General features: G+C 40.9%; 1 protein-coding gene across 8 annotated transcripts in view; it reads left to right on the top strand.

The window, feature by feature from the left end:
• The window catches only part of KLHL31 (kelch like family member 31), a 127,043-nt gene that overhangs the window by 81,343 nt on the left and 30,770 nt on the right, over window positions 1-14,930 (top strand). For 2 of the 8 annotated variants that reach the window (XR_005789788.1, XR_005789790.1), the window contains one exon: window positions 8,402-10,051. The exons of 5 other annotated variants lie outside the window; for them this stretch is intronic. The gene's annotated coding sequence lies outside the window, so the exon portion shown is untranslated. Of the gene's footprint in view, window positions 1-1,419; window positions 1,465-8,401; window positions 10,052-14,930 lie in introns of those variants that run through there. One more of the 8 variants, XR_005789789.1, reaches the window with a different exon arrangement.

Here is a 14,930-nt window from a genome sequence, read left to right as displayed (position 1 = left end):
CTCTCTCTCTCTCTCTCTCTCTCTCTCTCTCTCTCTCTCTCTTTCTCTCCTCTCTCTCTCCCTCAAAAATAAACATTTAACAATAAATAAACAAACAAACAAACAAATAGGCACCAGTGTGGCTCAGTCGGTTAAGCTCTTGACTTTGGCTCAGGTCATGATCTCATGGTTCATGAGTTCAAGCCCCACATCAGGCTCTCTTCTGTCAGTGCAGAGCCCACATCAGATTTTCTGTCTCCCTCCCCCCTCCCTCTCTGCCCCATCTCTGCTTCTGCTCTCTCGCTCAAAAATAAATAAACATTTTATATATATATATAATGTTTATTGGTATATTTGTATACCATATTGGTATATGGTTTATTGTATATATATATATATATATATATATATATATATATACCAAATACAGCAAGCCATCTTATAAATGGAGTTTAAAAGGGTGGAAAACTATTTGCCCATCAGAATAGCTGAGCCCCCCCTTCCCCGCCCCCAGGCCTAGTAGCATGAGGGCTATGACAGAATCCACCCCGTGGAGGGCTGCTGGAGAAGTAGAGTCCACATTAGAACAAGAAGAGGAAGACACTATTTAGAGTCTGGGCTGATATTGTAAGTGTGTTTTGTGACAATGGGTAGTGAATTCCAAAGGGAATCATAGAAGGGTTTTAGAAGTTGGGGGTGGGGGAGGCTCAGGTGAGCTAGAAGAGACAAAGAGCGAATACACAAAGCCCTGTGCGGTTTTTAGATTTGCCTCCTTTGCCGTCACCTCATCCTCTTACATGCCAGTGCCATTGTTCTGAGCTCCTTGCTGTTTTCCTGACCACTCCTAACTCCCTCCCTGCACAAGGCCTTTGTACTGGCTGTTTCCTCTGCCTGCAATACTCTTCCTCACTTGGCTACTTGGCTAAACCCCTAACTTCCTTCAAGTCCTTGTTCACATTGTTCCTTCTCAAGAAGACCTAACTACCCTGGCCACTATCCAGGCCATATCATGTCCTGACCATGAACTAACTGCATACTATGGATCCCCTGCTTTAATTTTTCTTTTTCCCATAACACTTATCACTTTCTGACTTCCTGTACAGTTACTTATTTTCCATATGTACTGTGTGTCTTTCCTTGCTAAAACAAAGTTCAGAAGGCCAAGCATCTTTGTTTTGTTCTCTGATATATCCCAAGCACCTAGAAGAGTATCTGGCCAGTGGTAAGCACTCAGTGAACACTGAGAAATGAGTGAATGAATGCCAACATTGCTCAGCTCACAAAGGAACAATCCAGGTGCCATTCCATGCCTTCACCATAACTTAATGCCCCCTGCTTCCAGGGACAGAAGAGGTTCCATCTTCTCCCTTTCCTGTCCCCCACCTCTCCCACTTTCTCAACTCCACTGAGTCTCAGTCTCTCCTCCCCTCCTTAACCTAGGCAACCAGAACCTTCTGCATTGTGAAAGTGGGCATTTTCTTCTTGGTTTACTTTCAAATGCTAAGTACTTTTGTTTGCCCTGTGAAATATATGGCAACAGTTTATTTAATAACTCCACTGTCTTCTTTCTTTTTTTGGACACAGTAGATGCCATGAAATAGCATGCCCTTAGTTATATTTGTCAAAAAAAGGGGGGGGGTAGGATCTGTTAAATGGTCAGCATTAGGGCTGGACACTGCCCTTATACTGTCAACACTATGTTTACTTTGACATATTTACAGTGCCTGAAAACATTTGCTGTAGTTCCAACAGTCAAGGTTAAGAGATAAGTATCTGAATGAGAGGAGAGGATGGAAACCAGCCCATGTCAAATGCTGCGGAAAGGGCAGAGCTACAGCTAGAGAGTACCAGAATCTTACTCTAGAATAAAATCCCCAGTTTTATTTATTTATTTATTTTTTTAGTTTTTTTTAAATTAACATTTATTTATTTTTTGAGAGTCAGAAAGAGACAGAGCATGAGCAGGGGAGGTGCAGAGAGAGGGAGACACAGAACCGGAAGCAGGCTGTCAGCACAGAGCCCGACACAGGGCTCAAACCCATGAACCATGAGATCATGACCCGAGCCGAAGTCAGTCGCCCAACCAACTGAGCCACCCAGGCGCCTCTAAAACCCCCAGTTTTTTTTAAAGCACTGAAATAATTCTAATATATAAGCTGAGAACTAAAAACTGTACTTAAGTTCTTGGAGCAGCATTTCAAATACTGAGGCACCCTGGGGAGTGTTGTGTTGTAGAGTTTGAAATTTGATTTGACTAGTTTTGATTTAACTAGTAATTTGAAGTAACTAGTCCCGTTTCCTACACGTGAAATCATAAGCAGTTAAGTATGCAAAGAACATGCAAAATATCCAATAGAGGAAAAATCCTGAGTAACACTTTCAGTCTTTTTTATTATTATTGTTTTTATTTATTTTTGAGAGAGGGAGAGAGAAAGAGAGAGAGAGAGAGAGAGAATGGAGGACGGGCAGAGAGAGAGGGAGGCAGAGGATCCGAAGCAGGCTCTGCACTGACAACAGGGAGCCCAACTTGAGGCTCAAACTCATGAACCATGAGATCACAACCTGAGCCCAAGTCAGATGCTTAACTGCCTGAGCCACCCACACACTCCTCACTTTCAGTCTTAAAGATAATAATCTGATGTAGAGAGAACAGAGGAGACGGAACCTGAAAGGACACTGAGAAGTCACTGGCAGAGCCCTACCAGCTGGTTATAATATGGACAGATTGTACACTAACTAGAAAGGTCATCGTGTTGTGTTCTTCACATCAAAGCCCCACGGATAGAACAGTTCAGCGTCAAATATTCAGTTTTCCCCATCCATTCGATCATCCATCTATCCCAACATTCTGGGTGTTTAAGTAAGGGCCAGGCAAATGAGCTTTAAGTTATTGAAAAAGAAAAAAGAAAAAGGGGAGGGGCCCTCACATAAGGAGTTCCCAGAAAAGCAAGAAAGACTCATCAGGGAAAGTTTCAGGGAAGTGGAGCCAGGGCTGAAGATCATTGGCTTGTCTTGCAATGCCTGAATCAAAGCGAATGGAAAAGTGCTCACATCAATATTTCTACAGCATTCTTGCTCTGTCACATCCAATTATTTACAGAGCTTTCATGTATCTTTGTTTATTTTAATCAAATTACTTCTTTTCTGGCTAGTTTAGAAAATACCATTAGCAGAATGAAAGAATATATGTCTTTTTTTTTTTCTTTATATTTTATTTTCTTTAATCCCCTCCATGAAGCAGTCAGGATTTTCAACCTCGGCTCTGAATTGCCACAATACCAAAATAGTCAAGAAACTGTTCCATGAAGGCAATGCCAGTGTTATGGATAAGAAAATTGATGTTCAAAAGCTTGCTCAGTGTCACCTGCTGACAGCTGTGTCAAAATGTTTTTTACCTTTTTGCTCCTACTTAGTCTAGAAAAACGTACAGAAATTTCTGTAGTGCTGCATTGTTCTGGGAATAGTGACATATTAAGCCATTAGAAATGACCTAGTCGGACCCTGTCTAGAGGTTACCTAGTCAGCTCCAGCAAGAAACGTGGACACGTGTGAAAGATCAAAGTGACAAGGGCAACTTTTGCTAGAAAAATCCAATGATGTAAGAGAGTCAGTAGCCAGCATCTGACCTGCTTAATTTATGCTTAAAATTGTACTAGGGACTTTTTTACTAGACTCTAAAAGCAGGTAAGGAAAGTGTTATTACAATGCTTCATCTAAGAATTCCCCCTTGTTTGGAGTAAATCTGAGAATTCCTGGAAAATGGGAGCTTGCTGACTACTTTTGAATTACCTCAAATGTCATTTCTCAATCTCAGGGCCGCTTGGGGCTGGAAAATTCTTTGGCATGAGGGGCTGCCCTTTGCACTGAAGGAGGTTCAATAGCATCTCTGGCCTCTACTCACTAGATACTGGCAAAACTACCAGCAAAACCACCCCGGCCCCCTCCCCCCCCCCCCTTGTGACAAGCAAAATATCTGTAGACATTGCTGAATGTCCCCCAGGGGCAAATCATGAGCACCATTGCTTCTAGGTGCCTCCAGCTCAGCCTTCAGGCTCAGGCATGTTACCTCCTCTAAGAGGCCTTCCCTGATTACTTAATCTAAAGCAAATCCCCTTAGGTGCACCTGGGTGGCTCAGTCGGTTAAGTATCTGACTTTGGCTCATGCTTCGTGGGTTCGAGTCCTGCACTGGGCTCTGTGCCAACAGCTTGGAGTCTGGAGCCTGCTTTGGATTCTGTGTCTCCCTTTCTCTCTGCTGTTCCCCTGACCTCACTCTGTCTCTCTCTCTCAAAAAAAATTTTTTAAGTAAATCCCTTTATTAATATCTCTCACACATCACCCAGTAAACTAAGATAAACATTGCAAAGTTTATGATTACATACCTATTATCTTCTTTTCTTTTTTTTTTTTAATTTTTTAACGTTTATTCATTTTTGAGAGACAGAGACAGAGCACAAGCAGGGGAGGGGCAGAGAGAGAGGGAGACACAGAATCCAAAACAGACTCCAGGCTCTGAGCTGTCAGCACAGAGCCTGAAGCAGGACTGGAACTCACAAACTGTGATACCATGACCTGTGCTAAAGTCAGACACTTAACTGACTGAGCCACCCAGGCTTCTCTTATTTTCTTGTTCAGTGTCTATCTAACCCATTTTATTGGAAGCCCAATGAGGGCTGTGACCATGCATATTTCATTTGCTACCATACACTCATCAACTGGCACAGTGCATGACATAAAAAAGATGTTTAGTTAGAATTGGCTAAGTAAGTACATTATACTAACATGTCAGAAGATTCTGAGGTTAGATTTATTCTGTATCCAAAATCCCTAGGGAGGACCATATTCCAGGATGTAGAATAAGTAATTGCTTTAGGGTTGTAAGAATTTTTTAAATGCCCCTTATGGAAGGAACATTAGGCATAAAATTAAGCAGTTTTATACTTAGGGCTCTGAGAGATTTGTAACAAAAAATCAACTTACCAGCCCAAGTTAGTCACTTCACTTCCTTGACCTACAGTTGTCTGCTCTGGAAAATAGGGGTAATAGTACATGCTTCAATAAAGTTGTAGTAAGGAGTAGGGATATGATTTATAAGGTGTCTGGCACATAGAAATTGCTCAATAAAATGGCAAATGCCATCAAATACTTTTTGTAATAATAATAACAATAACAGCTTAGTCCTGTCAAACCTGGGCTTTACCAACCCAATCACACTCAGCAATTGCCATTCAACCTCCAACTGACAAGTTCAGTTCCAACAGCCAACCCAAGGCTGTTTGAGACCCTGCAAATGGATAAGGTCTGAAGTTCATTTTCCTACCCCTAGCCTGGAATGCCATGTGCCCCAACCGAGCCTTGAGCCCAACAAATGGCAATCTGTCTCTGACCCCAGTCATTCTTGTTCTTGGCTTTTGCACAAATTTCTTGGCTTACACTCTACTTCCCTTTCCAGGACAAACTTTCTCCCGAGACCCACCCATTTTGTTAGGGCTCAAACATTCTCTTAGTTATTTCTAGCCTCTCCTCTCTATGCCAGTAACCATAGCTGATCCAGCAATATCGACCAACCCAAACCACAGCTACAATTCTAACACCGACACTGCCTAGATACTCCCATGTAGCCCCCATCGGTAATCAGACCAAATGCTGGCCAGCCTGGCCTTATTTGAGCCGGAATTTCCCTCTGGAGAGTAGGATATTGACTGCTGAATGAAGCATACTGTGAGCTGGATTAGACTTGAGGAAACAGCATAGAGATTATTTGGAGAGAGAAGGAGGGATAGGATATGTGGCAGGATATGTGCTGAATCAGAGCCCCATGTATACTTTATCTGCTTTCTCCCCAGCCCCCCTCTACTGCAAAGGTTCCAGATGATGCCAATATCTATGGCAAAGTCTTCCAAACACACGCATAGCCTTGAAAATAGGTAAACACAGCCATAACTATTTCTATATTTCTGAAAAATCCAGGCCTTCTTAAGGTTGAGAGTCACCACCTCTGAGTGTCCTGGCTTAGTGGTCTGGCAAGGTGTTTTAGCAAACTCTTCCCTGCATTTAATATGACTAGGTGGGGCTGACATAAGCTAGTAAAAATTTAAACCCTTTTCTGATTAAGCAACATGTCAGTGCCAGTGAGAGAGAACCTGTTGACACATCTGGCTTACTAGGCTAGAGAGCAAAGAAAAAGAACCATTATCCTTGGCTTCTAGTTAATTCTTTTCTCTGTAGCTTCAGGGTCAGCAAATTTTTTTCTCTAAAGGTTCCAGTTAATAAATATTTTAAGCTTTGCTGCTCACATATAGTTTCTGTTCCCTCTTTTCCTTCCCCTATTTGCCTTAAATCATGTAAAAATTTTAAGACATTCTTAGCTCCTAGACCATACAGAAATAGTCTACACTGCCCCATAGGCCGTAGTTTATTGATCCCGCTCCAAACCAACAACTCACAAATATCTGAGTAATGGCCTTCAAACTGACATTTCAAGACAAAGTCCATTGATTTTATTTGGGATATATGCTCATTGGTAAAATTGCAATTATCCTTGAATAAGTTTCCTGGCACTTATGATAACTCCTAATTTATTGGTAACCCATTGAGCTTATCCTTAAGATGTGTACGTTTTATGATATGAAAGTTATAGCTCAATTTTTTAAAGTTTTAAAATGTTATTAGGGTATATTTGTTTAATAACTATATGTGTCTTCCTTGCTTGCCTTTTTAGCTTTTTTTTTTTTAAGTAATCTCTACACCCGACATGGAGCTCGAACTCCTGACCCCAAAATCAAGAGTCAGATGCTCCAGTGACTAAGCCAGCCAGGTTCCCCTATCTCGCTTACCTTTCTATTTTTTTTTTTTAATTTTTTTTTCAACGTTTATCTATCTTTGGGACAGAGAGAGACAGAGCATGAACGGGGGAGGGGCAGAGAGAGGGAGACACAGAATCGGAAACGGGCTCCAGGCTCTGCGCCATCAGCCCAGAGCCCGACGCGGGGCTCGAACTCACGGACTGCGAGATCGTGACCTGGCTGAAGTCAGACGCTCAACCGACTGTGCCACCCAGGCGCCCCACCTTTCTGTTTTTAGCACCACATCCAGCTGAAGTAGGCACTCATTTGTTGTGTATAATGGAGAGAAGAAGAGATTCAGGAGAATGGATGGTGGTGGAGGAAGGGGTGGAGGAACATTACAAACACAATAAACCAGGACTGTGGACTAAGATGAATCATAACTGAATGGCCAGATTGTTTGAGAAACACCTGTTACGTAGACACAAAAAGGCACCTGTGGATGCCTGATTCTGATAAACACGTAAAATTATTCTGTGAAAATCACAGAATTGTCGTGACTGCAGTTACAAGGGCTCTCCGGGAGCCTACCGGGAATATGACTTTGGAGTCACACACCTACCAGGAATATGACTTTGGAGCGGCAAGCAACTAGTCTACAAAGCCAGAAGAGATTTCAAAAATTCAATTTGCTATCACTTCAGTATTTGCAATAGCTCTTACGAGCTTCCAGAAAACCCAAAGGGCAGCCAAGTTGTATGTAGACAACTTGTATTTGTTGTATTTGTTCGCAAATGTTAAGAGTCAAGAGAAGAGGGTCTGCAGGCTTCCCTGCAGAGAGAATTAAAGGTTTGAGGGCTAAGTGACCTTTTGGCTCCGGAAATCACAGAGTCAATGACAAAGCTGCAAAAGCGGACTCAGTGTGTCCTGTCAAGATTGCCAAAAAGAATATATAGTAAACCTTCTTCTGGCTGAAGTTTCCAGGCAGTAAGCCACGTCAGGCAAGCTGAGACAGTCAGCCCCAAAATGCATGGGACAAGGAAATGGTTTCCATAGTGAAGTGAATCTTAGAGTCCAAAGAGGATTCAGAACCAAGCACAGAAATATTTAAGATAACCAAGGCCATATGTTACTCTATTGAGACTAGAGTGTGTGCAAATTTAGTGCTTTCTGTATTAGGAATATTTAGGAGAAATAAGTCTATCAGAGTGTCTACCTTCTAATTAGAAGTTTTGTTTTGTTTATTTATTTTTGGGGGAGGGAGGGAGAATGAGCGAGGGAAGGGCAAAGAGAGAAAGGGGGATGGGGGACAGAGGATCCAAAGTGGGCTCATGCCAACAGCAGAGAGCCTGATGCGGGGCTCAGATTCACGAACCATGAGATCATGACCTAAGCTGAAGTCAGATGCTCAACTGACTTAGCCATCCAGGTGCCCCCTAATTAGAATTTAAATGTGTAATTGAGTAGTCAGTATCAACTTGTAATTTTTGGTTGAAATCTTCTACATTGGGAAGAAGCACTGGAACATTTAAGAGAATCTTAAGTTCACTCTCCAGCTGAACAGTTCTTTCTTGCAGATAACCTGAGCACCAGGTAGGAAGGTGGGCCTATAGTGTCCCCTGTCTCTTTATCGTCCCAGGATGCTGGACCCCTCGGTGGCAGATGAAATGACCGGACTGACCTTGAAACTCTGGGAGAAGAAACTGGAGCAAGAGCCTAAGCATGTGGAAGGGGATTCTAAGGACCCCCACCTCAGGCCAGGAAATGAGGTCAGGCTGGAGTGGAGTGCTCTGAGGAGGAGGAAAGAGTTCCCACAGAGCACCTTCCAGCACCTCCTGGAGGAGGTCTCCCAGGCCCAGGGGAACGGGTGTCAACAGAGGAGGAGCCCCCCCACCACGGGCATCTACCTGTGTCTCCCTGCCCCCACCAGTCCTGGAGCCACCAGGGATTATCCAACACTCTGTCCCCCAGCCTCTTGCCACCATCACTAAACAGCTACCTCAGCAGCCACTCATCTCATAGATTCCTCTCTCCAGGTCTTCCCCACTCAAAGGTCAGGAAGTATTAAGGAAGGTCTTCTGCCTCACTCATTGATTTCTAGGAATTCCTTACCTATTCTAACATGGGCCTTTTTCAATACGCAAATTGCAAGTGTTAAGTCCTTTGGTGACCTGCCTTTCAGTCTCTTTGTGGTGTCTTTGGATGAACACACGTCCTTAATTTTAATCATTTTGTTTTTCAGGCTTTCCCCCCACCCCCAAAAAATAGAATTTTAAGTTTGTTATAAGTTTAACAAACTTATCAGATTTCTAAGAATTATTTAAACACTTGGAAAGGTTTATTGGTCAAAAGATTTTTAAGGCTAAAGACCTAACCTGAAATACATTAAATATACAAATGCAGTGTAAAGTATTTGAAGATATTTGATGAACAGATCCATAAATAGTGCCAAATATTAGTCAAAGAGCCTTACAAGTGATTGCAAAAATGTGCTTGATATATAATAAAATAAGATTTGTAAGCTGAACTTCAAACCTTAAGGGTTTTGAATCTGTAACTATAATAAATTTATTACTAACTTCAAAAGCTTAAACAAGCCTCTGCATAGTCCTTCCTGCACTTAAAACAGCCCTTAAAGTGTGCTGAAAAATGAACACTTAACACTTTCATCATCAGCCCAAATTCCTTTGGTAGTTCCTCTTATGACATGATTTACACACATCTCAGAACTTCAGTTACTCCTCTGAACTGGAATTTATCTCTGTGTCTATGGGTGCTTATTCCAAAAATTCACATTGATGCTTATCAATTTAACATCTAAGAGGTACTTAGTAATGTAAAATCACTAAGATTTCCTGATGCAAGAAGTTCTAAAGTTGAGGTAAACTGTAAAATAACTGAAATTTTAAGAAGGCAGTCCAAATTAATCTGCTAATTTAGAGCTTCTCTGTGGCCCAGAAACTAAGCTATCCATGTTGGCACTTTGCACAATCAGCATAATGCAGTGCCTTCTAGAAAATAACCTGCTTCCAATTACCTGAAATTGAAATTTAGGGACCATCAGCAGAAACTCCAGCTAGCACAACCTGACAAGAGGCTGCAGCAATAAAACATGACGTCTATAGACAGTATGAGATAATATTTTCCCAATTCTACAAATATTTTTAGCATAGGAAATAGTGCTATTAGCTTTGAATTATTTTCTAGTAGTGGTAGTTTTAAAGGATAAAATAAATACATAATGGATTGAAAATACAGCACAGGGAATATAGTCAATAACATTGTAACTTTGTAGGGTGACTGATGGTAACTACACTTATTGTGGTGACCTTTTTGTAATGTATGTAATTGTCGAATCACTGTGTTATACACTCAAAACTAATATAATATTGTATGTCGACTAACGTTCAATTTAAAAAATTAAATAGGTGTGCCTGGGTGGCTCAGTTGGTTGAATATCTGACTCTTGATTTTGGCTCAGGTCATGATCCCAGGGTTGTGGGATCAAGCCCCACGTTGGGCTCCATGCACAGCACAATTTCTGCTTAAGATTCTCTCTCTCTCCCTCTGCCCCTCTCCACCTCTGGCATGCTCTCTCTCTGCCTCTCTCTCTAAATAAATAATAAAAATAAAGTAAAATATACATACATGATGTTGTAATGGGTTTGAACATTTCCTATGAGTATAGAACAGCATGGTAGTCATTAAATCTTTATTTTTCCCCAAAACAAAAACAAAATACATGAATGGAGGATGTCTCCAATTACTAAGTAAAAAGACAGAGGGATAGCCCAATTAGCAAAAAAGAAATATAGTAGTTAGGTAGATTTAATTAAAGTCTTTACACATTTCATCTAAGACTATGCTTTTATTCACTGTAACTTAGAGGCCATTTCAGTCATAATTGCATATGATTAAATATAAGAGTAAAAAAGGAATAATGGGGCGCCTGGGTGGCTCAGTCGGTTGGGCTTCCAACTTCAGCTCAGGTCACGATCTCGCGGTCCGTGAGTTCGAGCCCCGCGTCGGGCTCTGGGTTGATGGCTCAGAGCCTGGAGCCTGCTTCCGATTCTGTGTCTCCCTCTCTCTCTGCCCCTCCCCCGTTCATGCTCTGTCTCTCTCTGTCCCAAAGATAAATAAACGTTAAAAAAAAAAAAAGAGTAAAAAAGGAATAAAAAGCAACTTTCTTCCTGAGTAACCAGTACCAGGCTTGCCCTCCTGCCATCAACAACAATAAATGACAAATAAATGAGACAATTATTTTTAGACGTTGGACACCAGGCAGCACCGGACAGAGGTCCTTGAGAAAAGGGAAGCCCATGAAGTGAACAGCACATTCACCCTGGATTTTTGCCTAGGGAAACCTTCCAAACCACAGGGCCAAGAAGTGAAGTGATAGAATGGCACAGAAGACTCTAGAAGACACAGATTCTATGTCCCTCTTGCCCTGCACTGAAGAGGGCAAGAGTGAAGTTCAGGGCTGCTAAAGGAATTTGTAGGGCATGGCACCAGAGAGAATGGAGCTGCAGAGATGAGTTCTTACAAGTCTGTGTGGCAGCTCCTGGTAGATCCTTGGCCGAGGGCAGAGCTGCACATAAGCAGGGCAAAACTCTGTAAGGCCCAGCAGAGAGTGGCTGCCCTAGGATTGAGTACTAACAGAGGTAGCTCAGTGCTGAGAGGCTTTGGAGTTCCAACCCAGCCAGAGTGGGAGACCTTTCTGGGCTCTTTGATCATTTCCAGAGACCCCAGGAAGGCCATGTGATTGGAGGAAGTAATGTGGCCTCAAGTCTGGGGCATTCTTTAGAGCAGAAGTTGGCAAAATTTTTCTTACAAGACCAAAGGGAAAAAACTCCAGGCTTGCAAGTCATATGTTCCCTTTCACAATGTCTCAATTCTGTCATTGTAGCATGGAAGCAGCCACAGACAATATGTAAATGAGTGAGCATAGTTGCATGCCCGTAAAGTTTTGTTCATAGACCCAAAGGTGACCTAAGTGTTAGGATGGGCAGACAAGGACATAAAAGTAACCGTTATAAATATGTTTAAGGATATAACAGAAAATGTAAACTAGTAAACACCTGGGAAATCTCAGCATAAAAATGGAAATTATAAAAAATAACTAGTCAGTTAGCTGGTTAAGCTAACAGTTAAGCATCCGACTTTGACTCAGGTCATGATTTCATGGCTCATGAGTCTGAACCCTGTGTCAGGCTCTGTGCTGACAGATCAGAGCCTGGAGCTTGCTTCAGATTCTGTGTTTCCCTCTCTCTATGTCCCTCCCTTGTTTGTGTTCTGTCTCTCTCTCTCTCTCTCTCTCTCTCTCTCTCTCTCTCTTTCTCTCAAAAATAAATAAACATTAAAAAAAAATTTTTTAAATAACCAAATGGAAATTCTATACCTGTAAATTACATTACCTGAAATACAATATTCATGAAATAAGCATAACAGCAGACCAAAAATTGCATAAGAAAAAGTTGGTGAGCTTGAAGACAAATCAAAAGAAATCATTCAATCTGAAGAACAAGAGAAAAAAAAAATTGTTAATGAATAGAGTCTTGGTAATCTCTAGAAAGATACCAATGATCTAACATGTATAATGAGAGTACCCAAATGAAAAGAGAAAGAGAACAGAGCAGAAAAAATATATTTGAAGTAAAGATGGATGAAATGTTCCTAAAGCTGGTTATTGGAAAGTCAATTTACAGATCCAAGAAGCTTGGTGAAACTTATGGAGGATAAACACACAAAGAAAAACATACTGAGACATTTCATAGTCAAAATGCAGAAAAATCAAAGATGAGGAGAAAAATCTTAACAGAAGCCGGAGAAAAAGGTATATGCTCAGGAGAACTATAATACAAACTCAAACTGGTACCTCAGCAAAAACGGTGGTGAAAAAAGTCAGAAAGTGAAATTTTAAAGTGTTGCAAGGGGAAAAAAGCACCATCAACTCAAATTGCTATATCCAGCAAAATTATCATCGAAATGAGGGTAAAATAAAAACCTTTTCAGATCAATGAAAACTGAAAGAACTTGTTATCAGCTGATTTATAAAAATAGAAATGCTAAGACAATTTTTCAAGCTGAAAGAAAAAATGAAACCAAATGGAATCTCAGACTTATAGGAAGGCATGAAAAGTATGTAAGCTAATAAATATGTAGATAATATTTAAAAGGCTATCTTTCTTTTCATTCCTTTAAAAGACAATTTAAAGCAAAAGTAGTAACGTTGTGTATGAGGTTTATAAAGCCCATAGAAGTAAAACAGATGACAAGTTAGCATAAAGAATGGAGTAAAAGGAACTATACTCTTGTAAACTGTATTTTACATGAAGTGCTACAGTGTAAATTTAACATAGACTATAATTTTAAGAAATTTTTTTATGTTTAGTTTATTTTTGAGAGAGAGAGCACAAGTGGGGGAGGGACAGAGAAAGAGGGAGACAGAGGATCTGAAGGGGGCTCCACACTGACAGCAGTGAGATCAGTGTGGGGCATGAACTCACAAACCGAGGTGGAGATCATGACCTGACCCAAAGTCAGACACTCAACCCACTGAGCCACCTAGCCACCCCAGTAAATTTAAAAAACAATAGGAGAAATAAGTAGGAATGTTAAAACTTCAATTAAACAAAAAGAAAGCAGGAAAGGAATAACAGAGGAACAAAGACCCCATGACAGGCAGAAAACAAGTACAGACTGATGGACGCTAACCCCAACCATCTCAATGACTACATAAAATATTAATGAACTGTGTACTCTAATTCAAGGGCATTTGAATTTAAAAAGCAAGACTGAATTACATACTCTCTACAAAGGGTGAAACTTAATTATAAAGACACAAATATAGTGAAGGAAAAAGATGCATCATGCAAACAGTAAATGTGAGAAGTTACTGTGGGCATATTAATATCAATCAAAGTAGATTTCAAAGCTAAAGAGTATTTCATACAATAAAAAGATCAATTCATCAAGAAGACATACTCCTAAATGTGTATGCTTCTAATATTAGAGCTTTGAAATGCATGGGATAAAAACCAATAAAACTGAAGAGAGAAGTAATCCACAGCCATAACTGGAAACTTTAATGCCTTTCAGCAACTGACAAAACACTTTTAAAAATCAGCCTGGCCAACACCTAGCTAATGAGTATTGTGTCTGGTCTTCTTTCTCTTTGAGACACCTAGTGTATCTTAACATACTCAGAATGGATTGGAAAAGTTAAAATAATTCAATAGACTTTTCCCAATATATATTTTTATGAAATGCTCTTTTCTTATCACAACCTTATTCTTATAAACTTCTTGGAGCTGCTGGTTTACCTTATCTTCCCTTATCTTATCTTACCTTATATGGAGAATGCTAGGTACTAATTTGTACATACCAAATTTGAATGTAGAAGCCTTAACCCTTAGTATCTCAGAATGTGACTGTGACTGGAGACAGTCCTTTAAAGAGGTGCATCAATTAAAATAGTGCTGTTAGGGCGCCTGGGTGGCGCAGTCGGTTAAGCGTCCGACTTCAGCCAGGTCACGATCTCGCGGTCCCTGAGTTCGAGCCCCACGTCAGGCTCTGGGCTGATGGCTCAGAGTCTGGAGCCTGCTTCCGATTCTGTGTCTCCCTCTCTCTCTGCCCCTCCCCTGTTCATGCTCTGTCTCTCTCTGTCCCAAAAATAAATAAACGTTGAAAAAAATTTTGAAAAAAATAAATAAATAAATAAATAAATAAATAAAATAAAATAGTGCTGTTAGTGTGGGCTTTAATCCAACCTGACTAGTGCCCTTATAACAGGGAATCTGGACACACAAAGAGTCACCAGAGATGCACAGGCATAGAGAAAGGACCAAGTGAGGACACAGTGAGAAGGTGATCATGTGCAAGCCGAGGAGAGTGGCCTCAGAAGAAACTAAAGCTTCTAAGACCTTGATCTTGGACTCATAGCGTGGCTGACTGGGAGCTGCCACTGCCCAGCATCACAAGAGAGCATCATACTGCATATCATCAGTCCAGGAAAAGGTCAAAATTCAAAACTGGAAATACAGTTTCTACTAAATGCATATCACTTTCTCCCCTAATAAAGTCAAAAAATCGTTAAGTGGAACCATCATTAAGTGTGGAACAGTCTGTACTATATGGAAAACCAGAACATTTGAATATGGGCTGGAAGT

Source organism: Herpailurus yagouaroundi, unplaced genomic scaffold (genome assembly GCF_014898765.1).
Source record: "Herpailurus yagouaroundi ecotype Mexico unplaced genomic scaffold, PumYag 139, whole genome shotgun sequence".
Lineage (NCBI taxonomy): Eukaryota > Metazoa > Chordata > Mammalia > Carnivora > Felidae > Herpailurus > Herpailurus yagouaroundi.
The sequence above is the reverse complement of the archived record's forward strand: the minus strand, read 5'-3'. Positions and strand labels throughout refer to the sequence as shown.